The sequence below is a fragment of the Monodelphis domestica genome, chromosome 2, assembly GCF_027887165.1.
Source record: "Monodelphis domestica isolate mMonDom1 chromosome 2, mMonDom1.pri, whole genome shotgun sequence".
Lineage (NCBI taxonomy): Eukaryota > Metazoa > Chordata > Mammalia > Didelphimorphia > Didelphidae > Monodelphis > Monodelphis domestica.
The window spans coordinates 157,646,479-157,674,387 of record NC_077228.1 but is presented as its reverse complement, the minus strand read 5'-3'; positions in this window follow the sequence as shown (position 1 = coordinate 157,674,387).

Here is a 27,909-nt window from a genome sequence, read left to right as displayed (position 1 = left end):
CCCCTTCCTTTGTATTTTTTTTTCATTATTTCCCTGGATATCCTTGATCCTTTGTTTTTCCAAATGAACTTTGTTATGATTTTTTTCTAAATCAGTAAAAATTTTTTGGAAGTTCAATGGGTATGGCACTAAATACATAAATAAGTTTGGGTAGGTTGGTCATTTTTATTATATTGGCTTGTTCTACCCATGAGCAGTTAATGTTTTTCCAATTGTTCAAGTCTAATTTTAGTTGTGTGGAGAGTGTTTTGTAGTTGTGTTCATATAGTTTGTCTCGGGAGATAGATTCCTAAGTATTTTATTTTGTCTAAGGTGATTTTGAATTGGATTTCTCTTTCTAGTTCTTGCTGCTGAGCTGTGTTGGAAATATATAGAAATGCTGATGACTTATGCAGGTTTATTTTGTATCCTGCAACTTTGCTAAAGTTGTTGATTATTTCAATTAGCTTTTTGGTTGAATCTCTAGGATTCTTTAAGTAGACCATCATGTCATCCGCAAAGAGTGATAACTTGGCCTCCTCCTTGCCTATTTTAATACCTTCCATTTAATTTTCTTCTCTAATTGCTACTGCTAGTGTTTGTAGTACAATGTCAAATAATAGAGGTGATAATGGGCATCCTTGTTTCACTCCTGATCTTATTGGGAATGTGTCTAGTTTATCCCCATTGCAGATGATATTAGCTGATGGTTTTAGATGTATACTGTTTATTATTTTTAGGAATGACCCTTCTATTCCTATGCTTTCTAGTGTTTTTAATAGGAATGGGTGTTGTATTTTATCAAAGGCTTTTTCTGCGTCTATTGAGATAATCATGTGGTTCTTGCTGGTTTGCTTGTTGATGTGGTCAATTATGTGGATGGTTTTCCTAATATTGAACCAGCCCTGCATCCCTGGTATAAATCCTACTTGATCATGGTGAATGACTCTTCTGATCACTTGCTGGAGTCTTTTTGCTAGTATCCTATTCAAGATTTTTGCATCTATATTCATTAGAGAACTTGGTCTATAATTTTCTTTCTCTGTTTTTTGTAGCAATCCACCCCTATCTAGGGACAAGGGTAACAGTTAGAAGGTACAGAGGGGCTTAGAAGAGAGCGTGCTCAGTCTTGTGCATGGCTAGGAAAGCCTCTGACCCTTGAACCAAGCTTCCCCAGGTGAGGCGGGAAAACAGGTTTCTTTGTGTTCACCTGGCTAAGATAAACCACACCTATACCTTGTCGTTGACCAATGATAATCATCCCTATGTATGGTGTATATTTGCATATCAAAGATATTAAAAACAGAGCCACAGCAATCTCCGCCTCTCTTTGGTCTCAGCTCTCACTGATGCCTGTCCTTGGCCTCTGGCCAAGCTCCATCTTTAATTCCTTTCCTTCTCTATCTCTCTTACCTGTGAACTGGCCTTCGTCCAGGCAATTTCTTTTCTCTATCATGTCTCTGACCTGTGTGGTACTGAATCTGGATCTTTGGATGGAATAAGCCTTCTGAGTAGTCCACTGATTGGAGTTTTGCTGTGGCTCCATTATAATTAATAAGGCCTGGTTTTCTGACTCATTTCTGCCACCTCATATCTCTAACTTGGCTCCACCACGCCCCTCTTGGTATCCAAAACTTCTATCCTTCCTCTATCTTTCTACCTTGTAGCTTCTTGCAGGTTCGGGAAGCCATATTTTTGGCCTACCTGGCTTTGGAATCAGTACCATGTTTGTATCATAAAAGGAATTTGGTAGTACTCCCTCTTTGCGTATTATGTCAAATAGTTTGTATAGTACTGGGATTAGCTGTTCTTTGAATGTTTGATAGAATTCACTTGTGAATCCATCAGGTCCTAGGGATTTTTTCTTAGGGAGTTCTTTGATGGCTTGTTCAATTTCTTTTTCTGATATGGGATTATTTAAGAATTCTATTTCTTCTTCTGTTAGTCTAGGCAATTTATATTTTTGTAAATATTCATCCATTTCTCCTAAATTGGTGTATTTATTGCCATATAATTGGGCAAAGTAATTTTTAATGATTGCCTTAATTTCCTCTTCATTGGAGGTGAGCTCCCCCTTTTCATCTTTGATGCTGTTAATTTGCCTTTCTTCTTTCCTTTTTTAAATTAGATTGACCAGTACTTTGTCTATTTTGTCTGTTTTTTCAAAGTACCAGCTTCTAGTCTTGTTTATTAGTTTAATAGTTCTATCACTTTTGATTTTTATTAATTTCTCCCTTAATTTTTAGGATCTCTAGTTTGGTTTTCTTCTGGGGGTTTTAATTTGATTGCTTTTGAATTTTTTGATTTGCATTTCCAATTCATTGATCTCTGCCCTCCCTAAATTGTTAATATATGCACTCAAGGATATGAATTTTCCTCTGAGTACTGCTTTGGCTATATCCCATAAGGTTTGAAAGGATTTCTCACCATTGTCATTTTCCTCAATGAAATTATTAATTGTTTCTATGATTTCTTCCCTAACTAACTGATTTTGGAGTATCATATTATTTAATTTCCAATTAATTTTTGATTTGGCTCTCTATGTACCCTTACTGATCAATATTTTTATTGCCTTATGATCTGAAAAGGTTGCATTTATTATTTCTGCTTTTCTGTATTTGACCTAGTGTATGATCTATTTTTGTGAATGTGCCATATGGTGCTGAGAAGGTGTGTTCCTTTTTGTCCCTATTTATTTTTCTCCATATGTCTATTAACTCTAATTTTTCTAAAATTTCATTCACCTCTTTTATCTCTTTCTTGTTTATTTTTTGGTTTGATTTATCTAAATTTAAGAGTGGTTGGTTCAAGTCTCCCACTAATATGGTTTTACTGTCTATATCCTCCTTCAATTCTCCTAGTTTCTCTATTAAAAATTTGGATGCTATACCATTTGGTGCATACATGTTGATTAGTGATATTTCCTTATTGTCTATACTCCCTTTTAACAGAATAAATTTACCTTCCCTATCCCTTTTGATCAGGTCTATTTTTGCTTTGGCTTTGTCAGATATCATGATTGCAACACCTGCCTTCTTTCTATCAGTTGAGGCCCAAAAGGTCTTACTCCATCCTTTAATTCTAACCTTGTGAGTATCAACCCACCTCATACGTGTTTCTTGAAGATAACATATAGTAGGGTTTTGGGTTCTAATCCAATCTGTATTTTTCTACGTTTTATGGGTGAGTTCATCCCATTCACATTCAAAGTTATGATTGTCACTTGTGGATTCCTTGGCATTTTGATATCTTCCCCTAATTTTGACCTTTCTTCTTTAGCTATAACCTTTTGAACCAGTGATTTACTTTAGGTTAGTCCCCTCCCTTGAATTGCTTCTCTTTCTGGCCCCTCCCTTTTTATGTTCCCTTCCCCTCCCCCCTCTCCTTACCTCCCTTTTTATACTCCCTCCTCCCTCCCCCTCCTTAATATTCTTTTCTCTCTTACCCTGTTGGATAAGATAGAATTCAGGATCCCAATGGATCTCGATGTTCTTCCCTCTTAGAGTTGATTTCACTGAGAGTAAGGTTTAAGGAATACCACTTCGCACTCTCTTCCTCTCCTTCTCATATGAAAGTTCTTCCCCTCCCCTTCCCATGTGTATCTTTGTGTGGGAAAGATTATTCTATTTAGTTTCTCCCCCCTCTATTTCTTGAAGTAAATCTTAATATCATCAACGATTCCCCCCTCCCTTTATCTTTCTTTGCCCCCACTTTCAAAAATTCTTCTTGATGCCCCAATCTTTCCCTATGCATGATTCTTCTAACTACTCTTATGTTGCATACAATTTTTGAGAGTTACACAAAACATTTTCCCCACATATTAATATATATAATTTGATGTAAATGTAGTCCTTATAGAAGAGAGTTTGACTTAAAGAAAAAGATAAGATTTATCTCCTTTTCCTTTCCTTTCATACTTACCTTTTCATGTTTCTCTTGCTTTCTGTGCTTGGATATCAAATTTTCCACTAAGTTCTGGTCTTTTCTTAGCAATTGCTTGGAAATCTTCTATTTTGTTGAATGCCCATACTTTCCCCTGGAAGTATATAGTCAGTTTTGCTGGGTAGTTGATTCTTGGTTGGAGACCCAGCTCTCTTGCCTTTCTAAATATCGTGTTCCATACTTTGCGGTCTCTTAGCATGTTAGCTGCTAAGTCATGTGTGATCCTTATGGGGGCCTCTCTATATTTGAAGCTCCTCTTCTTGGCTTCTTGTAGGATTTTCTCCTTAGCTTGGAAGGTCTTGAATTTGGAGATTACATTCCTGGGGGTTGTCTTTTGGGGATTTAGTATAGAGGGTGTTTTATGAACCCTTTCTATTTCTATTTTGCCCCCTTGCTCCAGAACATGTGGGCAATTTTCTTCTATAATCTCCTGTAGTATAGCATTGAAATTTTTGTTTATCTCTTGTTTTGGGGGCAGACTGATGATTCTCAGGTTGTGTCTTCTTCCTCTGTTTTCCAAGTCTATGACCTTTTCAGTGAGATATTTTATGTTTTCTTCTAATTCATTAATTTTTTGGCTTTGCTTTATTAATTCTTGCTGTTTTGCAAGCTAACTGTCTTCCAGTTGCTTATTTCTGGTCTTTAGGGACTGGATTTGTTTTTCAGCTTGTTCTACCCTTTTGTTAGAGACTTCCAGCTCTTTCTCCAATTGTGAAGTCTTGTCTATCAGACTGCTGACCTCTTTCTGTTTTTTTTTCCCATTTTTCTTTCCAGAAGGTTTCCATCTTTTGGATAAGCTCCAATTTGAGTTCTTCCAGAGCTTGTGGATAATTTCCATTTTTGGGGGCATGTTTTGATTTTGTTTTAATCTCATCCTGTTTCTCTTCTTTTCCTTGGGTACTCCTGCCATAAAAGTTTTCATAGTCACTTTTTTCCCTTTCTTCCTGGAGGCTTGATTTTGGGCCATGTGAGACATCCCTTTGGTGGTTATTTTCCCCTTTCCTTTTTGGTCTGAGGTCTGGGTGATATGGGCGGGTTTTCTGTGAGTTTAGGTTGCCTCAGACTAGTTCTTCCCAGCCTCCGCAGTTTGTTCACATGTCTGCCCCCTGTGCTCAGCGCACCCCTGTGCTCTGTGATCTCTTTACACCAGTCCACAGGAATCTCCTGTAAAACTGCTCTGAGGGGTGGATCTCTGGTATTCCCTGTCAGTTTCCAGGGAGCCTGGCATGCCCCCTCCCTCACTACAGCGAGGGGCAATGCTTTGACCTTAGGCAGTTTTTACAGACTTTTGAGACTCCTCACTGTTCCTAGTTTGCAAGGGGCCCCACCGTCTGCGCACTCTACAGTGAGCAGATTTCTCTGGTGAAACCACCCTGAGAGGTCGTTTCCTAGCAGTCTTTAGATCCCAAGGAGCCTGGTGTGCCCCCCCCCCCAGACAGAGATGTTCCTCACTCACTCGCTGTCCCGGTGTGCACTCTGATCCCCTACTCTGGGTCAGTGGGGAAGGTGGGGGGAGGAAGGGTGGCTCAGTTCACGTTTTTGTGCAAGCTTTTCTTCCTTCTTATAGTGTGGAAATGTTCAAACCCCAAGTACCTCCATTTCTGTGGGGTACTGGAGAGTCCCTCCATTCTTCCAAAGATGATTTTTATGCTCTTTTGAGGTAGTCTATTTCATTTGGTGCCGGGGAGAGAAAGTGATTCGCATCTATATTGCAGCCATGTTTACCCGGAAGCCTATACATGTATTATTAATATATATTTTTTTGTTTTTCTACATTTATTAAATTTCCCCCTGGGAAGCTAGGTGACAAGTAGATAGAGTTCTGAGCCTGGGATTAGAGAACCCAAGTTCAAATATGGTCTCAAACACTTGCTGTATGACCCTGGACAAGTCACATCCCCCTGTTTGCCTCAGTTCCTTCAACTGTAAAGTGAACTTGGGAATAAAATGGTAAATCACTTTAGTATCTTTGTCAAGAAAACCCCAAATGGAGTCATCAAGAGTTGTATACAACTGAAGCAACTGAACAATGACAACAGCAATAACAAAATTTTCTTTCTTCTTCTGCCTCAGAAAGTGTCATCTCATATGACAAAGGATTTTCTTAAAGAAAAAATTGAAAAGAAAACAACCCCAGTAAAACTGAAAAAAAAATTGACAATAGAAAACATACTATAGACTTCTTCCCTCCCCTTCCACATACTTCTCTACAAAGGAAAAGGGGTAGTTATTTTCTCATATCTCCTTTATAATTTTGCAGGATTCAGTTTCATCGTTTTTGTGGTTACCATTCTTTTGGTGTCCATTGCTGTGGGTCATTTTGCATATTGTTTTCTTGGCTCTGTTTTTTTTTTTTCATCAGTTCATGTAAGTCTTTTCATACTTTTCCATGTTCATTGTATTTATCATGTTTCAAAACATATGTTCATTACCTCATGTTCATGTACCATACTTCGTTTAGCCATTCTCCTGAATATCTACTTTGTTTCCAATTCTTTGCTAGCATAAAAAGTGTTGCTGTAAATATTTTGGCATATATGTGACTTTGCTTCTTATCAATGATTCCTTGTGAAAGATGTTTGGCAAAGTGTACAGATATGGACATTTTAGGCTCCTTGGATAATTCTGGATGACTACAAAATAATTTTACCAATTCATACCTCTCTCAATAATGTATTAGTGTGTTTGTCTTTTTACAACCCTTCCAATATTGACTATTCTTATCTTTTGTCAACTTTGCTTGTGCGGTGAGTATTGTTTTGATTTGTATTCTTCTTTTACTTTTAAAGTGGAATATTTTCACATGGTTGTTAGTAGTTTGAAATTCTTCAGAAAATTATTGAATATCTTTTGAGTGCTTGCGTATTAGAGAAGGACTTTCAATCACATATATTTTATGTCTATATATTTATAATAATATAATATTAGTAATCTATGTCTTAGGTACTACACCCTTATTTGAGATGTATGTTGCCAAGATTTGTTCCCATTATATTATCTTAGATGCATCAATTTTATTTGTTCAAAAGCTTTTGAATTTCACATAATCCAAATTATTTATTTAACCTCTTTTAATTAGTCCTATTTGTTTGAAAGGAATTCATCTTCTACTTATAACTATGAAAGATATGTAATCTACTTCTCTTCTAATTTAGGGGGCCATGATCTTTTATATTCAAGTGGCATGCCCACTTTAAATTTGTTGTGGAATATTGTGTAAGGTGCTGGTCTAGAATAATTTTTACTGCTTTATAGTATTCCTGGAAGTTCTTATCAAAAAGGGAATTCTCTCCCAAGTAATGTATGTTTTGGAGTTCATTGGATAATAGACTATGGAGTTCTAGGATTTCTGATTCTTCCTTATCTAATCTGTTCCATTGATATACTTTTCTACTTTTAAACAAATTGCAAATGGGTGGATATTTGCTGATTTATAAAATACTTAAATATTATTCCTTCTTCATTTTTATCTTTCCTCCCACTATTTCTCTGTTAATCATTCTAAATGAATTTTGTTATTATTTTATCAAGTTTTATAAGGTATTTTTCTGATAATTCAATTGGAATAACATTATAGCCATATGTTTACCTTGGTAGTGCTACCACTTTTTATGATATTGGCATGACCCAGGCCCGAACACTGAACATTCTCCTAGTTTTGGAAGCTATTCTTTATTTCTTAAAGGAGTATTTTGCAATTGAATTTATATAAGTATTAAGCATACTTTAATAAGTTTACTTGCAAATATTTTATGCATTTGCTGTTATTTGAAAGGGATTTTCCAATTGTTTCCTCTTGGATTTTTGTTATATAGAAATGCTGTTGATTTTTTTTTTGAGACTACTTTGCAGTCTGCAACTTTGCTAAAACTAGTAATAGTCTTAGTGGATATCTTTGCTGATTTCCTAAGATTTTCCAAGTAAGTCAATCATATTTCCAGCAAGTAGGGAGAACTTTATCTCCTCTTTGCTTATCTTCATGCCTTTAATTTCTTTCTTTTATTGACATTGCTGGCATTTCTTAACTAAAGGTAATGGCATTTACTCCTGTATTTCCGAGAAAGTATCTGGCATATCCTGATTTTATGTAATACTTTATTATATTAAAATATCCCTTCATGTCTATACTTTGTAGGGTTTTTTAAATGGTTGTTATGCTTTATAAAAAGCTTTTTTTACATGTATTGAGATTATTATGTAGTTTGGGATATTTTCTTTTTAATAGAATGTTTTTATTTTATTTTTCTTAATGACATGTAAAACAATTTTAATATTAATTGAAAATAAAATTTGAGTTCCAAATTCCCTTCTCTTCCTGTTTCCTTTCTTGAGAAGGTAAGCATTTTGATATAAATGATACAAGAGTAGTCAAAACATTCAAAACATTCCTAATTAGCCATGTTTATTAAAAGAGAATATAGACCAGCCCCCGAAAAAAAATAAAATAAAGAAAATATTCTTTGGGGCAAATAGGTGACTCAGTGAATTGAGAACCAGGCCCAGAAACAGGAGGTCTTGGGTTCAAAACTGACCTCAGATACTTCCTAGTTCTTTGACTCTGGGCAAGCCACTTGACCCCCATTGCCTAGCCCTTACCACTCTTCTGCCTTGGCACCAATATACAGTATTGATTCCAAGATGGAAGGTAAGGGTTTTTAAAAAAGCATACCATTTTCACTTATTTCCTTACAAATTTGTTCTTGTATGTGTGATGTATTTTTTTCACATGATGAATATTGAAATATGTACTGTATGATAGCACATGTAGAAGCTATAATGGATTACTTGCTTTCTTTGGGAGGAGAGAAGGAAGGAAGGGAAGGAGAGAATTTGGATCATAAAATGTCAGAAAACAGTTCAAAGATGTCATCTTGAAAAAGAAATTTAGATCAAGAGCAAGAATGGGACAGATATGACCAGAGGTGTGCTGGTAAATGTTTAACTACTAGCTCACTGAGGAAAAAGAAACAATTGAAGCTATGACACACTTTTAAATTTAGCTTGCATTATTGACATTGTATTACTTTCTTAAATCTAGACAACCAATAAAAGGGTAAAGAAAAAATAAAAATGTCAGAAAGCATGTTAAAAACTGTTTCTATGTGTAAGCAAAAATTAAAAAAAATATAAGTGTGTGTGTGTGTGTGTGTGTGTGTGTGTGTAGATAGGGCAGCTAAGTGACGAGATTAGCTAGTCTGAAATTAGAAAGATTTAGCTTCCTGAATTCAAACCTAGCCTTAGATTCTTACTAGCTGTGTGACTGTGGACAAGTCATTCAACCTTGTTTGCCTCAACATGTAAAATGAGCTGGAGAAGGAAATGGCAAACCACTCCAAAATCTTTGCCAAGATAACCCAAAATGGGGCATTGAAGTCAGACATGATTGAAACGATTATAAGATCCAAATTCCCTCACAACCTCCCCTCCCTCCCCGCTTAAGCAATTGGAACTGTGTTACACATGTATTATCATAGAGAATACTCATATAAAACCAGGACTCCAACATGAAGCCATAAACAAACTAATGTGGAAGATGGTGTGCTTTGATCAGTATTCCGACTCCACCAGTTCTTCCTCTGGAGGTGGAGGTGGCATAAGTCCTTCAGAATGGTCCTGGCTCATTGTGTTGCTGAGAGTAGCTGGTGGACCAAATGCTTTTGAGTGATTATGAATTTCACTTAGGAAGCTTTGTGATGTACTGGGGTTTGGTGCAATCAAAGTAATGTCAGCTGAAAATCAGATCATCCAGAAAATCTTACTGCCTCCAGGGAGCCCCTCTGCCATTTGATCTCTGTGCTGGACATCCTCCAAGAGAGTGGCAAACCTCTTTGGTGAACACAAGTCTCTTTGTTTTATCCCTCGCTTGATATTTTTGTTGGTTGGTTTGTTGCCAACCAAATGTATCAGAAATGCAGCCAGGTAGGTCAAAGATAACAACCCTCTGAACTTAATTTTCTGCTTGATCAGATTTATTTGCATGGCAAATCCAAAACATTTGGAGCCCCTGAAAAAAATCTGTAGGTTGTCCCATGGACAACTGAGGGGTTTATTTGACAAAGGACAAATCAATAAAGAAACTAGGAGTATAATGGACAGGACGCTGGGCCTGGGGTCCAGAAAACAAAGTTCAAATCTGTCCTGACAGTTACTGTGTGACCCTGAACAAAAACCTCTCTGCTTCAGTTTCCTCATCTGTAAAGTGGATAAAATAGCATATACTTTCCAGGGTGGTTGTGAGGATCAAGTCAGGTAATATTTGTAAAATGCTTAGCATAGCGCCAGTCATATAGTAGAAGCTAAATAGTCATTTCATTTTCTCTTCTCTTCCCCCTTCCTTTGCCTTCCACTTCCTGCAAAACCATGCTGACATAAGATTCTCCTAAGGAAATTAAGCAGGAAGCTACAAAAACTTTCTGACTCCAAGTCAGATATATTTAAGAGAGAAACTTTGTTTTTGATTAGTAGGAGGTGGTGGCTAAAATTCTTAAAACCTGTGGGCATCTTTTATCTAGGGGATGTTTTGTGTTTCAGAGACTGGAAGCTCCTTTAAGAGATGGATGGGCTATTACAGTCAAGGTTCTGAAAACTGCTAAATCTTATGGGAAGAAGAGCCAATAAAGGTTTTACTTTAGTCTGATGAGGCTTCTGGGAAAAGTGATGAAAAAATGCCAGAGCCCCCTTTCTTCTGGTAGTGAAGAGTTTCGCCGAGCTCCCCCTCATCCTGAAAACTTTAGCTATAGCCAGAAACTGGAAGCAGAGAACAGCTCTAGGACCTCATTATCCATCAAAGCCTAGCAGCAACCAGAAGGGATCACAAGAATACCGTAGCGCTGTGGAGTAGTGCCCACCAGAGACAATACCTAGCAGAGACCACATGGCAAACCCAAACACCCTGCAGAGTACCTGGTGGAGACTTCATACCAATCACTAAGAGTAGGGAAATGGCTTAGCAGAAATACTGGAAATGGCATAACCTGAAGGTATTAGCAACCTTTCTACATAAATAGTGCACATTCTCTCTGATACCTTGGCCATGTGTCCTATGCATGTGCCGTGGCCATATGGGCATTAACTTTCCTACTGATGTTATATACATTTGTTACAGAATGTGCCCTTGTTTATGAGGGAAATGTTTCACTACCTACTATGCTTTCATTAAATGCCTTTGATTTAAAATAATTGTGTTCTCTGGCTGACTAATAAAAATAAAAGCCTTTCAGGGGGTTAGGAATTGTGGTTTTGAGCACATATATACCCACAGTGTGTCTTGAATTTGATGCCACTTAACAGGGGACCCCCAGGAGAAAGGGTTGTGCCCTTCCCTCCACCTCTCATGCTACATTTGTAATCAGAGGGTCACTGAAGAAAATGCATATTGTTGAATCTTTCAGTGAAATTTATGATTAAAAAAAAGTTGGTAGCTTTTAATTTCCTTAAAAATCAATTATTAATTTCTCTCACTTATCATATTCATTAATAAAACTACAAATACTTTTTTTCCTTTGAGTCTCTCTTTATAGAGATATGCAATCATGAAAGAGTCATGAATAATAATGTAGATAATAAGAGTGGCAATCACTTAAAATCTTTGGCTTACTCCTAGGAGCATGAGACAAAGAGTAAATAACAAAGCATGATGATTTTTGTTTATATCAATGTCATAACATAATGTTGATTAACTACAATGGTTATCATTACACTCACAAAAAAGCATCCTTAGCCAAAACCAGACAAATTATAATCAACTTAATGCTTTTTTGGGTATACATACAAAGTTTCCTTCTTTAAAAATAAGAACAAAAACAGCTAAGGTTTGTGTATGTATGTGTATGTATGTGTGTGCATTGTGTATGTGTGTGTGCAGGCACACTCACATGTATATTATAATCTTTGACATTAAAACACTTTCACTTTTGATAACAATATTTTTCTTAGGGAGGATTCTTACAGACTTTTATGTCTAATCTTAGTCTTTGCATTTAAAAGTGGAGAGCTTCCCAGATTCTCCTATTAGATCTCCATTTCTGATGTACCTAGAAATGGATGTCATATCTGCCAAGAAATTCATGATTTAAGTACCCTGGAGGATTGGAATAGCCTTTAAAACACTGCTGAAGGCAAGAACATTGGCTAGCTTTCCTCCATGAACTTTTCCCTAGTGTAAGTGATATGTGTTTTCTTTTGCAATATGATAAACATGGACATATGTATTATATGATAGCACATAGGCAACATATATCATATTACCTGCCATCTTGGGGAGGGATGGGTAGGAATGAAAGAATATGGATCTCAAAATATCAGAAAACAATGATTAAAATTAATAACTATTAAAAATAAATGTATATGTAAATATAAATAAAATAATAAATATTAAAAAATTAATAAAATATTTTTTAAAGAACATTGATCAGCATTGATCAACTGTTCTAAAATTGTAGGACAGTGTAGCTGCTGATTTTGTGCAAATACAGGATTCCTACTATAGTTAATAGTCAACGAATATTTATTAAGCTTCTACTATGTATTAGGTACTATGCTAAGAGTGAGGATACAGATGTCCCCCCCAAAAAAGTCCACACCTTCTGGGGAAAGACAACACATAAGAGGAAACTGAAAAGCAAGGAGGAGAGTAGAGGATGGAAAGACAATAAAATGGTGGAGAAATCAAAGAAGTCCCAAAGTAGTACATATGAAAAGATCAAATGAGAAATGAGTTGTCTGAGCTGAATTCCCTCCTCAAAGGGAGGTTTTGGAGTTCACCTTCAATCAGAATTAGTTTAGATGGAGGACTGAGGCTGATTATTGGATACTGCAGGATGGTGAAGTTTCCCCCTTAATGAGCTTCCTGATAATGAACTGGAGGAATTCCATGTGAACTGGAACAACCTCCAGGAATCGATGCAGAGCGAAAGGAACAGAACCAGGAAAACATTGTACACAGAGACTGATACACTGTGGTACAATCAAATGTAATGGACTTCTCCATTAGTGGCAATGCAGTGGTCCTGAACAACCCGGAGGGATCTATGAGAAAGAACACTATCCACATTCAGAGGAAAACTGTAGGAGTAGAAACACAGAAGAAAAACAACTGCCTGATCACCTGGGTTGGTGGGGATATTATTGGGGATGTAGACTTGAAGTGATCACCCTAATGCAAATATTAATAATATGGAAATAAGTCCTGATCAATGATACATGTAAAACCCAGTGGAATTGCTCATTGGCTACAGGAAGGGGATGGGAGGAGGGGAGAGAAGAAACATGAATCATGTAACCATGGAAAATATTCTAAATTAATTAAATAAAAGTTTTAAAATTAAAAAAAAATGAGCTTTCTGGGGCATTGTAGGGAATCAGTGTAGTCCCAAAGTAGTACAGCTAGGTAAGAAATTAGATGTTTGAGCTGAGCTTTCTACTTTTGTGGAGGTTTGGGGGATTACTCAAGCCACCCTATGATTGCTTGGGTATCTGTTTTATGAAGGCCAGTGTCTTTCACCATTAGTCTCAGTTGCTCTTAGGACTCTAAGCCCAAGTCTCAGATAGAGCCATATGACTTCCTGCCACCTGGCCCCATTTCTATAATACAAGGCTAGTTGGAGGATGCTACCTCCGTAATGTAATAGATTTTTCATTAGTTCCTACCATCCCTACTTGGTATTGTCCCATATAGCTTTCCCATTGCCAATCCTATTCCTCCAAACAATTATCTACATTCATTACCTCCATTTCTGCCCTTCTTACTGTTCTAATTCCTTTTCAATTTGGCATCAGATAATCATAGCTCAACTGAAACCTCTCTCTCCAAAGTTACCAGTGCTCTCATAAATATTAATCTAATGCATTTTCCTCAATTCTTATCCTTCAGGATCCTGTTGGAAACTTTTTCACTGTTGACCAGAGACTATCAAAAAGTGAGCTGATAGAGATAGGAGGTATTACGTTAAAATTTGGCCTCAGGCATTTTGTAACAGTGTGGCTCTGAGCAAATCATTTAACCCCAATTAACTTGCCCTTCTGTCTTGGAACTTAATACTTAATGTTGATTCTAAGGAGGAAGGTAAGAGGTTTGTTTTTGTTGTTGTTGTTATTGTTTTTTTAAGTGAGCTGATAAAAAGTTCCTCCTGGGAGGCAAATCAAATAATAGATATTTTTTCTTTTGCATAGAAACAGCCTATTTCAGGTTTGAAAAGAAAATCATATTCCTAAGAAGGAAAAAGGGAGTGACTTGCCTGGAAATGGAAATCCACACAACATCTAGGGGAGTTTCCTCTATATGAAAGAGAGGAAAGTGAGTTCCCTGAATTCATTCAGATATTTCCTCTGGTTTAGGTAATGAATGATTACTCAGTCTACCTTGCTTGTTAGCTAGTGAGTATAATAAATTAATTAGATGTTATTCCCCATCGTGCATTCTATACTCTAGCCAAATTAGCCTTTTATGCTAATCCTCACCCCAAATATTTCTTTTTCCATTTTCATGGCTTTCTTCTTTGGCTGGAATGAATTTCTTATTTGTGTTTCTTAAAATCCCCAGTTTCATTCAAAATTCAGCTCAAGCATAACTCTCTACATGAGACCTTTCCCTCTTCCTTTCCCAACTCTGATTGTTATGGCTTATTCCTGCAAGTGCTTTGTAAATACCAGTCTAATATATGCTCCGAGATGACTATCTTAATTCATATTTCCCCTGCCTATTTGGGTTCTAAAACTCCTTGCTATCACCTCCCCTCAGGGCTCTGGGGATGTCTATGAAGGGCTGGGAAATTATCTTTCTAATACTATATAGCTCACAAACTCCAACCACTGTGTTTTCTGCCATGATTATAGGTTGATTGTCATTTAGCCTGCCAGACTCAATTAATTTTTGAGAGGGATATTTACTGAAGTGGTACATATAAGATTAGTATAAAACATACTCACAAAAGTCTGTTCCTCCATCACTATGTATGGACTGTAGGGGAAAGTGGGCTCAAACTTAGAAAAAAATATGTGGCAAATATGTGGGTAATTCATAGATCCTTGGATTTATTTCCATCTGTCCTTTTCTCCCCTCAAGGAGTGCTTATAAAGTTCCCCCTAGGTAGTGAATATAGTTTCTTTTGGGGGGTATCCCTGGTGCCATGAATCTAAATTCAATTTAACTTTGGCTCCCAATGCAAGAAGCTCCATCAGCTGATCCAGGTTTGCTGTCACACCTGTGGGAAGATGAAAAATATGAAGTCTTCCAGACCCTTTAAAGTTTGCAAGATTTTCCTCTGGCCAAAAGGGGATGGAGAGTAAACTAGGCTGTGGCCAAGGCCAAAACTCCTCTCTTCAGGGGTTTTTCCAAAACACTGGCATTCCTCCGATCTCTGAAAACTTTAGTCCTCAGTGAGTTTGATATTTTATAGGAGACCCAAGGGTGTGAACACATTTGCTCAACTGATCTGAATATGATTTTTGTGCTACTTCAAACTAGTTTCTAAGGACTTTTCACACTTATTCTAAATCCTATGGTTGGTTGATTTATTGAAACTAAAGCCAGTGATTGAGGTTGATTAATTGTTTTCACTTGGTTAAGATCCCAGGGCCTTTGTTTAACATTTCACCCATACACCCATATATGTACAGGTTATTTCTCCCATTAGAATGTGTAGGCTCCTTGAGCACAAGGATGCCTGCTTTTGTCTGTTTTCCCAGGGCCCACCAGAGTGTTTGACACATAGTAGGTGCAAAATAAATACTTGTTGATTGAATTATTGATTGTAGTAAAGCTGATGAAGTCTAAGACAAGAGATCTGCTCCTCTCTAACAACCAGTGATTCTTTGTGCCTTTTACAGTGCCTTTTACTTATTTGATTATACATATGCAGGGAATAGCTAGTTAGAGAAGAATCTTTAAAGCATCATTTTACATCAAAAAAATCATTTTTTCATTGTCAACAAAAATAAGAACAGTAGTATCTAGTGTTCTCTGAATCTTTTAGTCAATTGAATAAAGATGCTCTCTAATACAGAATATCATTTTCAGAAGCCTATGTCTTCCATTCTTAAACCATCATCAAAGATGCCTTTAATACCTATATAGATTATTCTCATTAAATTTTGTAGAGATGGAAAAATCATGGCAGGAGTTAACTGTATTTTCTTGGTTGACTATTTTTCAGTATGAATATTATATTCACCCAATTGTTTACCCATCCATTCAGATATTTTGAGAACTTATATCTTTTTCATTTGAATACCTTCCTTCTGTTAGTTATTTCCTAATTATCCCATATAAAACTTGGTTGTATATATTTATTTGCATGTTGTCTCATCCATTTGATTGTAAACTCCTTTAGGGTATTCTCTTTTATATTCCTACCACCCATCATTTAGCATGGTGCCCGGAATATAATAGAGACTTAATAAATGTTGATAAAATTATTAATTGATAGATACATTAATCTGTCAAAGCTGTCAAAATTACATCAACTTCACCACAGTACTCCTCTGTGCATCCATGCTGTCATCCTGCTTCTCTTCCTGTCTGATTTTCAGCCTCCATTTCTAAATACTTTGTTTAGCACATCGGTAACTATGATGTTAGATTTCAAAGGACGTGGCTCCATCATCAGTGATAGAGAAAATGATTTTTAAACCATTTTTATTGGCATATTTTACATTACAGTTCCAAATATTTACCTCCTTCTCTCCTACACAGAGAGTATTCCTTAATGAAAAAAACAGTTCAACAAAGTCAGCCAACACTTTGTGATTGATAGCATATGCAACAATGAAAGGAGGGGGAACATTTTTTATCTCTTGCTGTAGTCATACTTAATCATTACAATTATGTAATTTTTGCTTTATTTTATTATTATTTCTGTTTACATTTCTGTAATCAGGGTATATATTGTTTTCCTGGCTTTCCTTATATTATTTTGCTTCAGGTCATCATCCTTCCCATGTTTCTGTGAATTCTTCATATTTATAATTTCCTACTGTATAAAAGTATTCTTTTATATCTATGCACCACCATTTGTATAGCCATTCCCCATTTGATGAACACCAATTTTGTTTCAAGATATTTGCTGCTAGGTATAAAAATGCTGCCAGGAATCCTGTATATATGTGACCTTTTTGGTCATTGTCCTCCATGGGAAAGATGCTCTGAAGGAGAATCTCTGGGTCAAAGGATATGATCATTTTGGTTGCATTATTACAAAGAGTTTTCCAGAATCATTTGATTAATGAGTAGCTATATTTAACAGTATTTCAAAAATAGTTTGTTTTAGTGATCTTCATGGATCTTTTCTACTTTTTATCTCATTGTTATCCTTTCATCCTTAAATGTTCCCTGGATGATCTGGCTAATTGAGTCTCTCTCACCAAGCTTTCAGTACTTGTTCTACCCTTTATTTCTTCTTGCTGCTTTATGAGACAATATAGCCGATAACCACCCACCATTTTCCCCTGTAAGGTTTTACAAATGAATTTATATTATACTACAATGTTGCCCTTGGTTGCCATATTTTTTAGCTTAATCAAGGGTTGACTGGTGGAGGTGATTTCTAAGCTCATTTAGTTTGTTGTGAATGACTCATTTATATTAGTTAAACTTCTTTAGAAATTGTGATAGTCTGTCTAAAGTGCTAGTTTTAAAATATCAATTTGTTCATTTTGGGCATCAACAGATGAATTCTCCTCAATTATGTGCCACGTTTTGTTATTTTTATTCTTCCTTATAGTTTGGTATTGATTTTGCATTTTGCCCTGAAAAGGTGATAGTCTGACTGAAAACAGGCAGCTGATCTAATATGAATGAAAAGAAAATATTTAAGGTATATAGGTATGAGGATTCTGTATAGCCTTTGAACTCTCACTTTGTGGAACCTGTGGGTACAAGACTCCCCTGTCCTCTGCCCCCAACCAGTTTCCTTAGTGGATGCCTCAGATAAAGCGAATGGCAGTTTTGAAGTATCCTGTGTATCTCCATCAGAGGTGCTGTTCAGCTCAAATGAGATTATGGATGTAAAGTGTATTGCAAACCTTAAAGTGCTACCATGCCAGTTATTATTGTTATTATCATCATCCCCATCTTCTATATTCAGCAGACCTTCAGTCTGGTGATGATTTCATTTCCCAGCTCTTCTACTGTACTTTAGCTGAGTCAATCAAATAGAGCAATATAAGGACGTGCTGGCAAATATCTAACAACTGGACTCTCAAAAAAAGTATTCACAACAAACTTTTACATTTACTCTAAGTTAATGAACATATTCTTTAGACTGGACAATCAACAAAACAATAAATCCATGTCAATTGCTGATTTCTGTGGTATAAATGGTCACACTGAAAATTTAAGTTGGTGGTATGAGAACTAGCACCTGCATACCCTGATCCCCATTCACGCAAAACTATAATTGAGTGTTTTTTTAAAGGAGGAGCAGCAAGGTGCCTCAGTGGATTGAGAACTAGGGAGGTCTTGGGTTCAAATTTAACCTCACACACTTCGTAGCTGGTTAAGTTGCTTAACGCCCAGTGCCTAGCCCTTACCTCTCTTCTCTCTTGGAACCAAAACTTAGTATTGATTCTAAGATGGAAGGCAAAGATATAAAGCAAATAAATTATATTTGAGGAGCCTTCCTGTTAATATGTTTCTCTTTACTAGTCAGCCTGAGGGTATAATCAATTCATACCAAAAGCATTCAATGAAATTTCATAGTAGGAAAAGAATAAAAAGTATTCCAGTCAGCTCCCACAAATACACATTGGGAATAATGATCATACATAAAACACACATGTGGCCAGGGTATACAGATGGAGGGGGATAAATCAAACCTTTGGTTCTGTGTGGTCATTGATCTCTTTAGGGAATGCCATCATGTTGCTTCCTCTGTTCTTGCATTCTACTAACCTCAGGTGGTAAACTGGTATACAGTCTGCTGGGTGTTTTCTCTTTTTTAGGTTTCTAGATTCTGCTAGGCATATCGTCTCTGCCACACATTGCTTCCTGTGGATTCTCATTCATTTGTTCCAAGTTTGCTGCTTATAGCTGTCAGACGTGCTCCTACCAAACACATAGTTATAGAGTTGTTTTCAGCTCCTGGTTTATCCTGGAGACATTAACTGGGGTTGTCTCTTTCTCATAGGAGAATAAGTGGGATGTCTTAACTAAAACCTCAAAGGTTTCCTGTACTAGAATTCTTCTAGAAAAAAACAAAATGGGAAACCAAAAAGAGGCAGAGCTTCAATGTGGAATCAAAGTGGGTTATCAGACTTCTACAGGCATCTACTTGTTGTATTCACTTCTTCAAGGACTAAGGGAAGTTTCCCTCAAAAAGTCTTCTCTTTCCAGAACTTTCCATCTCCTTGTTCCACTCCATCCCCTCCCAGTTTATATGCTGGAATGCTCACTGCTTGCTTTTTTACCTAAAAGTTTCTTGTATCTTGAACCTGCCTCAAATATGGAGAAGCCAGAGGTTAGCCAGAGATACACAAAAAATTGAAATTAGAATGGAAAGTCAAGTATTTTTCTAAATGTCAGACATTCTCCTAACTGGGACCTCTGAGCAATTGTGATTGTATTATTAAATTTTCAGATGACATAAACTCCATAAAATAGCACAGGAAGGGACCACAGGGATCTGAGGGCCATTGTATTGTCCCTAGGCTAAAAAATAAGTTAATTGTAACTACATGTGACTGATCACATCTTTAGCAAGAAGAGGGAAAGGGAGGAGAGGGAGAGAAAAAATAGGAAAAAATCATATTCTTAATGATCACCAATCTCCTCACCCACTAAGAGAGATAGATGAAGTCTGAGATTCGTAGGGTAAGGGACATCACAACTATACATTCCACTGTGACACCCAAGGGTGTTACAAATATATACATATATAAATAAATGATTAAATATATATGTAACTAAACATGTAATTATTAAATTATTAATAATGTAATAAAATATATAATTTAAACTATATATATTAAGAATATAACAAAATATATATATGTATATATATATATATATATACCTGCTAGGACCTCTCTTGTCAGATTATAAACTCCTCAAGGATAAGGACCATTCCATTTTTGCCTGTATATCCTCAAAACTTAGTATAGGACCAGACAAAAAGTAGATCTTAATAATCACCTTTTGATTAATTGATAGATCAAGAGTTAAAAGTAATCTCAAAAGCCATCTGTCCCAGTTCCTTATTTCATAGATGAAAACTGAAGCTCATAGAGTTTACTTGACTTGTACAAGCATTACATAGACAGGATTTGAACCCAGGGCCTCTGGCTTCAAAGTCATTACTAATAGAGAAGATTATATCATTCAGAGTTACACAATGATACTCAAAGAAGCTAATTGGAATTGGAACATTGTAGCATTTCTTTTTTAGATAGTATCCATTAATCCTTTAATTGAAACACTTTTAATTAAAATTTTCCATGTATATGAAAAAGGAAGGAAAGAATGGAAGAGTAAAATAATTTCTAAGTAACTAAACAGTATTTTTATGCTAATGATTTTCTTCCCTTTTATTTTTTTAAATATGAGATTTAGTTTTGCCCCAGAGGTAGGGCACGGGGTGAGAAGTATCAGACAGCTACTACAGTCCCCCAGAGTGGAGCTTCATTGTGAAACTTAGGCTCTTATGCCCCTATCCTAGGGAAGGTAGAAGAAAGTAAGAAGGGTGGAAGGGGAGAGGAGATAATTGGATGAGCACACAGGGGTGAATGCTCTTTATTAATGTCATTTTTTTTTGTCTCAGTCAGAAATTCACAGCTCAATGATAATCAAATTTAAGCCTTTGTCAGAAATACCAAAGACCAAATACATTTTGCTTAAATCTTTGCTGGCGAGAATAGAGAATTGTTTAAAAGAAGAAAAAAATGTATAATGGATGGATGACAGAATTGAAGAGGATGATTGAAAAAAATATTTTATTGATTTTCTTCCAAATGAAGAATTATAATTGCTAATATCTATACAGCACTCTATGGTTTGTAAATTACTTTACATATGTTGACTCATTTGATCTTTACAACCATTAGGAACAATTTCCTTTTACAGAAGAGGAAACTGAGACACAGAAGAGCTAAGAGAGTTGTCTGTGATCCCACAGCTAATAAGTGAGAGAGGAAGGACTTGAGCCCAAGTTTTTCTTTTTACAAAGTTGGTTCTCTATTTGTTATACCACACAGCCTCTTTCTCTGTCTCTCTGTCTATCTGTTTATCTTCCTGTCTTTCTTGTTTTCTTTCCTCAGATTCCTATTCCTTATATTCATATTATATTCACAGTCTTCTTTTGCCTGTAAAGATACTTACTCATACATATACATATACATGTATACATACATCTATACATGTTTTGCATATATGTATACATGTACATGTAACCATATGTCATGAATTCAGATTATGATGAATTCAACTTTGGGGAATGGCATTGTTGAGGGCATATTACCTTGTGATTCTAATTGATATCTGTATAATACTCATTAAAGACAGCTAGATGGCACAGTGGATAGAGAGATGATCCTGGAGGCAGGAGGTCCCGAGTTCAAATCCAGACTCAAACACTTACTGTGTGATCCTGGGCAAGCCTATGACCTCTGTCTCAGTTTCTTCAACTGTAAAAGGAGGACTCTAGAGCAGGAAATGGTAAATGCCTCCAGTTTTTTTGTTTTGTTTTTTGACAAGAAAATCCCATAAATGGAGACATGCCTCCATGACTCAACAACAAGAAGTACACATTAATGAACGCTGCCTAAAGGAATCTGTTCCTCATTTAGAATTTGACAGTTGGGATAGAAGAAGGTGATTCCAGTTGTGAGGACCAAACTGGCAAAATAGTTTGAGACATAGGAATACATAGAGGGAAAAGTGTTAGCTTTGAAATCAGAGGATATGGGTTCAAATCTTGACTCTGTAAGTTATAGTTATATGTCCTTGGGCAAGTCACTTAAATTCTCCCAGTCTCAGTTTTCTCCTTCTTAAAATGAGGGAAGGGGAATGACAACTAAACAAAGAAAATGACAACTAAAGTCCCTTCTGGCTTTAAATCTCTGACCCTGTCATATGCTTTGTGACTGAATCTTTGAGTATGTACCCAGCTGAATGCTGTCTTTCTGGATTCTTTTTGTTAGGATATAAATCAGAAATGAAGCCTGTGGACAGCAGAATAAAAAGGTCACAGCAAATTTGAGTTGTGGATTTGGCTGAAAAGTGTTCCTAAAATGGGACTGAGACCTTTTAAAGAGCTATCTCTAAGTAATGACAGATGCTTTCCCAGCTTTGTGGTCCAGGTTTTCAGGTACCTGGGCTGGGGAGTCCTTTTAATCCTCCCTTCCTTAGGAAACATGATGAAGGATGCTGATAACCTTTCCTGATATAGGTGTGTGTAAACAAAGACAGCAAAATCTTTGCTGATAATGTTCCATTTAGCCCTCATGAAGGGCAGTAAAAGTCAACTACAATAATCTCAAACAAAAAGGAATCTGCCATCCTGACGTCAAGAGGTTCCGTGGGGGCAACTGTCCCTGGGCAAGTGCTGATTGAGAGCCCTGTGGTTGTGATAGGCTTCTCCCCAAAGCAACCAGCAACAACAACAGCTTCACCTTAGCCAGAGTGACTCATCCCCAGAACAGCTGTACAGGGACCATATTAATTTGGCACTGAGCTCTGACTGTGGTGATTTGCAGCCAGGTACCAAACAATACTGACCTATTGTAATATTTATAGGGAAAATGGGTGGATTGAAGAACAGGGGATACTGAAGGTTTTATAACAGGGAATGGAAGAGTTGAAAGGAGAGAGGGAATATTGTTGCCGGTGAGGTAAAAAGAGAGAGATGCCCCTTGCTGAGAGGCTATTTTTGAAAAATGTGGTTCCCAAGAAATGGGCCACTTATGATAGCCTGAGGGAACGTCTTCTCTATGGGTTGATGTGGAAGATACCCCAGAGCAGGTAAGCACAGACCCTCCTGAGGGACGAGCCTCCCCCAGACTTAGTTGCCCAGCAGGAGTCCAATAAGGACTGTTTATAGTTGACTGGCTGTCCTGAGGTTCAGCTCCCTCTGTGTCCCCTGAAATGTTAGTCCTCTTATCTGACTGAGATATTCAAATAAAGATAAATTTTAATACAAGTTTGGATTGGGGAGGTATCAGGGAAAAGGAAAGAGGATTTTCTCTAGATGAGATTTGAGTCTCTCTCAGCTTTTGTGCTGAGGCCAGGCTTCACAGACTGGTGGAAGGTTTCTATTATTCCTGTCTATGCTACTCTGTGCTAGTTTTCTTAAGTTTAAAGTCTTAGCAGTAGACAGCAAGCAACAAGAAAAGTTCTGACCTTCAGAGCTAGTTGGGCCTGTCTCTTTGGGCTGACGCCCCTAAAGACTGGCCTTACAGTCCAAACTACTTTCCTTAAGTTCCTATGTCTGATGAACATGATCACAGGGATCCAGGTAAAGCACATAGTTGGGAAATTCAGGAATAGTGTTACTTCTATCCAGAGACAGGGAGAAAAGCTCTTTCCAGTTCCAGGCCAGGAAGGAAGTGCAGAGTCACAAGATGAACTGCCACTCCCAGTTGCCCCTCCCCCCACCAACTGTCAGTCTTGTAAATATCTTCTCTTTAACATTCCATCTGTTGTTGGTTCCAAATCAGTGGCAGAAAGTCCAGAACTTGCTTTAGTTTTCCTTTCCACACTATGGATACTCACAGAACAGAACTTGATAGATGGATAGTAGAGGAACGAATTCTAAGGTCTGAATATTAAATAATGCTAACATTGGCTTGGTCTATACTGAAATGACTTGTCCAAAGACCTGAGGCTAACTAGTGCCCTGTGTGGGATTAGAACCCTAACCTCCTGACTTGTAGTCCACTGCACTTTCTACTACAAGAGATGTTGTTGTCCTCATGATCAACATATCTGACTTCATTTCAGAAGATGAAAGTTTCAACCCCTTAGATGGTTGAATGGTTTCAGATTCTTAAATGATCTTCCTGCTGTTACTAATGCCTTCCTTTAAGATGAATTCCATTTACTCAGTTTATGTGTGCCTAGATATTTACATTTTATCCCCTTTTAGAATGTGAGTTTCTTGAACATCAGGACAATGTTTTAGATTTTCTTTTTATTCCTAGGTCTTAGCACAATTCCCAGCACATAGTAGATGTTTAATAAATGTTTGTTGACCAACTGAAATTTCTTCCAGATTAATTGTCTTTGTACATAGATCTGGCCATGTCTCAAAGTCCTCCAATGATTCTCTATTTTCTATTGAACTATGCTATACTCTTAACCAATTTTAAGGGTCTCTGTGTATCAGTGCAAACATGAATGTTCAAATACTCCCTTCTACATGCCCTATGCTTCAGTCAAACAGGACTATTTTTCTTTTACTATATACATCATTAGTCAATCAACCAGCATGATCAAATGAGGATTAGTTCCCTGTCATCTCCATTAGACTATAAGCTCCTCCAGGGCAAGGATTGTCTTTCTTTTTCTCTTTTGTATCCCTAGCACTTAGCCTAAGGATTGGCACATAGTTGGTGCTTGATGAATGTTTTTCATATTTTAAAAAGGCAGATACTGAATTTGATTATCACTACTTCCTGAAAAAACACTATGCAAAGAAATATATACAAAGCAGACTATATACAGGATAAATAGGAAATAATTAAAAGAAGGAAGACTTTGGAACTAAGAGGGCCTGGGGAAGATTTCTTGTAGAAGGTGGGATTTCAGTTGGAACTTAAAGGAATCCAGGGAGGTCAGCAGTCACCAGTGGAGGAGGGCGAGCCCTCATGGCATGTGGGACAGCTAGAGAAAGTGTCTGGAGCCAAGAGATGGGGTGTCTTGTTCCTGGAGCAATCTGGAGGCTAGTGTTCCTGGATTGAAGAATGTGTGTCATGTTGGAGAGTAGGGGATAAGAAAACTGGAAAGGAAGAGAGGATTAGGTTATAAAGGGCTTTGACTATTAAGGAGGGTTTTGTATTTGTTCCTAGAGAAGCCATTGGAGTTTATCAAATGATGGGGTAATGGAGTATGATCAGACTTATGCTTTAGGAAAATCACTTTAATGGCTGAATGGGGAAGTTGGATTGGAGGGAGGACAGGCTTGAGGCAGGCTGGCCTATGTGATATAGTAGAAAGATAATCATTTTGGGAAGTCTGAAATCCTATATCTTACTACAAGTTCAACTGCTAACTAGGTACATAACCTTGATCTAGTTTCTTTTCTTTTCTCGCCATGTTAGATGACTTCTAAGTTTCTTATTTGTCAATATTTCTATAACTATCTATTTTCATCATCAATAATTAGAGAACTACATCATGTAGACCCAAATAGCCAAGTCTTCAGTATGTTAAATGAAAAAAAGAAGAAATGTCTATCAGGAAAAACAAAAGACCAGATGACTGCTGCTTCTGAAAGGAATATGATCTTAACAATATTTGAAGTAGTTTTAAAATCCCTTGAGCTTTTTTTTATGTTTATTTCCCAGGATGAGGGGCAATGGAATGAGGAGGACGGACCTTCAAAGGGTAATTATCCTGGTTCATCTGTGGTGGAAGGTCTGGGCCAAGGCTATTGTGGCAGGACTTAGTACTTAACTGTAGAGAAGGGCATGGTCAACATGCAGGTTGGGATTAGATAAAATGAACAGAGATCACACCTGGGCTTGCTGAGGAAGCTGTGGCTGGATTTTAAGAGCTATAATAGAATGATAAGACAAGCAGGAAGTGGACAAACTGTTTTAGAATCAGATAAGAAGGGAAAATAAATGTTAAGGCTGACAGGAAGAAGACAAGGTCCATCCGCTGGGTCAGTATCAGGTAAAATTTCTAAAATGCTGAGGCAGCACAAACTCATTAAAGGAAGCTGCAGCCAAGCTCCACAGAGCCCTGCTGCAGCATCTCCATAGAAAGCTGGGATGTATATCAGGGTAGCTGAAGACAAGCCAGCTGACCTCTCCACAGCCTTAAAGGACTTTGCTTTTAAGATCTTAAGCTCCGTTAGAGTAGAACTTTTTTCTCTCCCAGATTTTTATGGGGCAAATAGATAGCTTTTTAATTTTTAATTTTAAAAAAGTTATGAACTTAAACATAAATGAGTATGAGTATTTCATACAGAAAGTAAGGAAATATCATTGTATTTGACTATGAACATTTGTTAACATACAGTTTTGGTTTTAAATATAAATTTCATAAAGCCATAACAATGTTCCTACTAGTCTGTGTCCCTTTGGAACATATCTGCTCTCTTCTGTGTATTTTATTAATTTACACTGATACTATTTTGATACATTTTCTTTCTTTTTTTTCTTCTTTTCTTTTTTGATGTTACTATTACTACCTACCCCACCCTCCTAGCTCCTGCCAACCTCTCCTTCCTTAGAGGCAAACAAAATGAGTCAACATATTATATATGTCTAAAAATGCATTTCATATTCTGGACCACCTTGTCCATCACTTCTCTGCCAAGAGTTAGAAAGCAACTCTCATTAATCTGGATAAAATTCTTAAAGTCTTCTGTAGTCTTGATTGATCAGAGATCTGAAAGCTTCCAAAGTTGTTTTCCTTTACATTGTTATGGCCATTAAATAAATTATTTTCCTTATTCAATTCACTTCACTTTGCATCATTTCATACAAGTCTTCTCTGGTTTCTTTGAATCCATTCTATTGGTCATTTCATATAGTACAATAATATTCCATTATATTCATGACATATTATTTGTTCAGCTATTTACCAGTTGATGGTCATTCAACTTATTTCCAATTCTTTCCTACAACAAAAAGTACTTCTATAAATGTTTTATACATATAGATCCTTTTCCTCTCTTTGATTGGTTTGAGGAATAAGATAGTAGTCTGTATATTTTAAAATTCATAACTACTCTTTTAGTTCAGGATGACATTGCCTTTTGCCTCCTAAATGTTTCGTGTGCCTTAGGTCTCTCCCTATTCCAATCTATCCTCCAAGTGGCTGCCAAAGTAATCCCCCACAATACTTTAAAAGAGTTGTGATCTCATCAATATAGGCACTTCCTCCAAAGATGCAGACTGCAATCCATCTTGGCCTTCTCTTCTTGTAAGTCTTCAGATATTTTAATATTAGATGGATCCTGTTGGAGCACACAAGCTGTCTATTAATTCTCCTTGATTCTTCCTGCATGACCAGCCCACTTTTCCAGCCCAACATCTCTTTGACACTATTTTTAACTTGTTATTCCTAAGACCTATTGAAATACATCATGCCTCTATTCCACATTGAAGGATCCTTCAACTTTAGTACTTTAAGACTGTCTCAGACACAAGGTAGTCTCTAAAGAATATTGATGCTTAAAAGAAAGACTTTTGTTTTGAAGAGAAGCATCAATTTTGTTCAACACTATTTCCCAGATTCCCAAAGACAATCTAAGCCTATTCTTATATTCTTCAATTCTGGATCCAGTTGTTTGTTTATCTTCAGTGGCTGGCCAAGATCTGCCCTGGGAGATGTCTATTTAACTCCATATTGTAGCCTGAATGTTATGTATTCTTCCTTCACAGGGCAGTTAGTTGAGTGAAACTCTGAAGTGTTGCTATATCTCATTTAAAAAGCTCTACAATATTCTGGAATTTGATGCAAATATAACCATGTCAGTCAGTCACTCAATCAAGAAACATTTATTAAGCATCTACTATGGGTCAGGCACTATGCTAAGACCTGGGAATACAAAGAAAGTTAAAAGTCAATCCCTGTTCTAAGGAGTTTATGATCTAATTAAATGTGCAAACAACTAGGTAAAAACAACACACACACATATATATATATATATATGAAAAAAATATATGTATATATGATAATTTGGAGATAACCAATAGATGGAAGGCACTAGAATTAGGGAAGGATTAGGAAAAAGTTTCTTGTAGAAAGTGTGTTTATTTGGTACTTAAAGGAGGTCAAGCAAGCTAGCAGGCCAAAATGAGGAGAAGGAAGAGGATGCTAGGTATGGT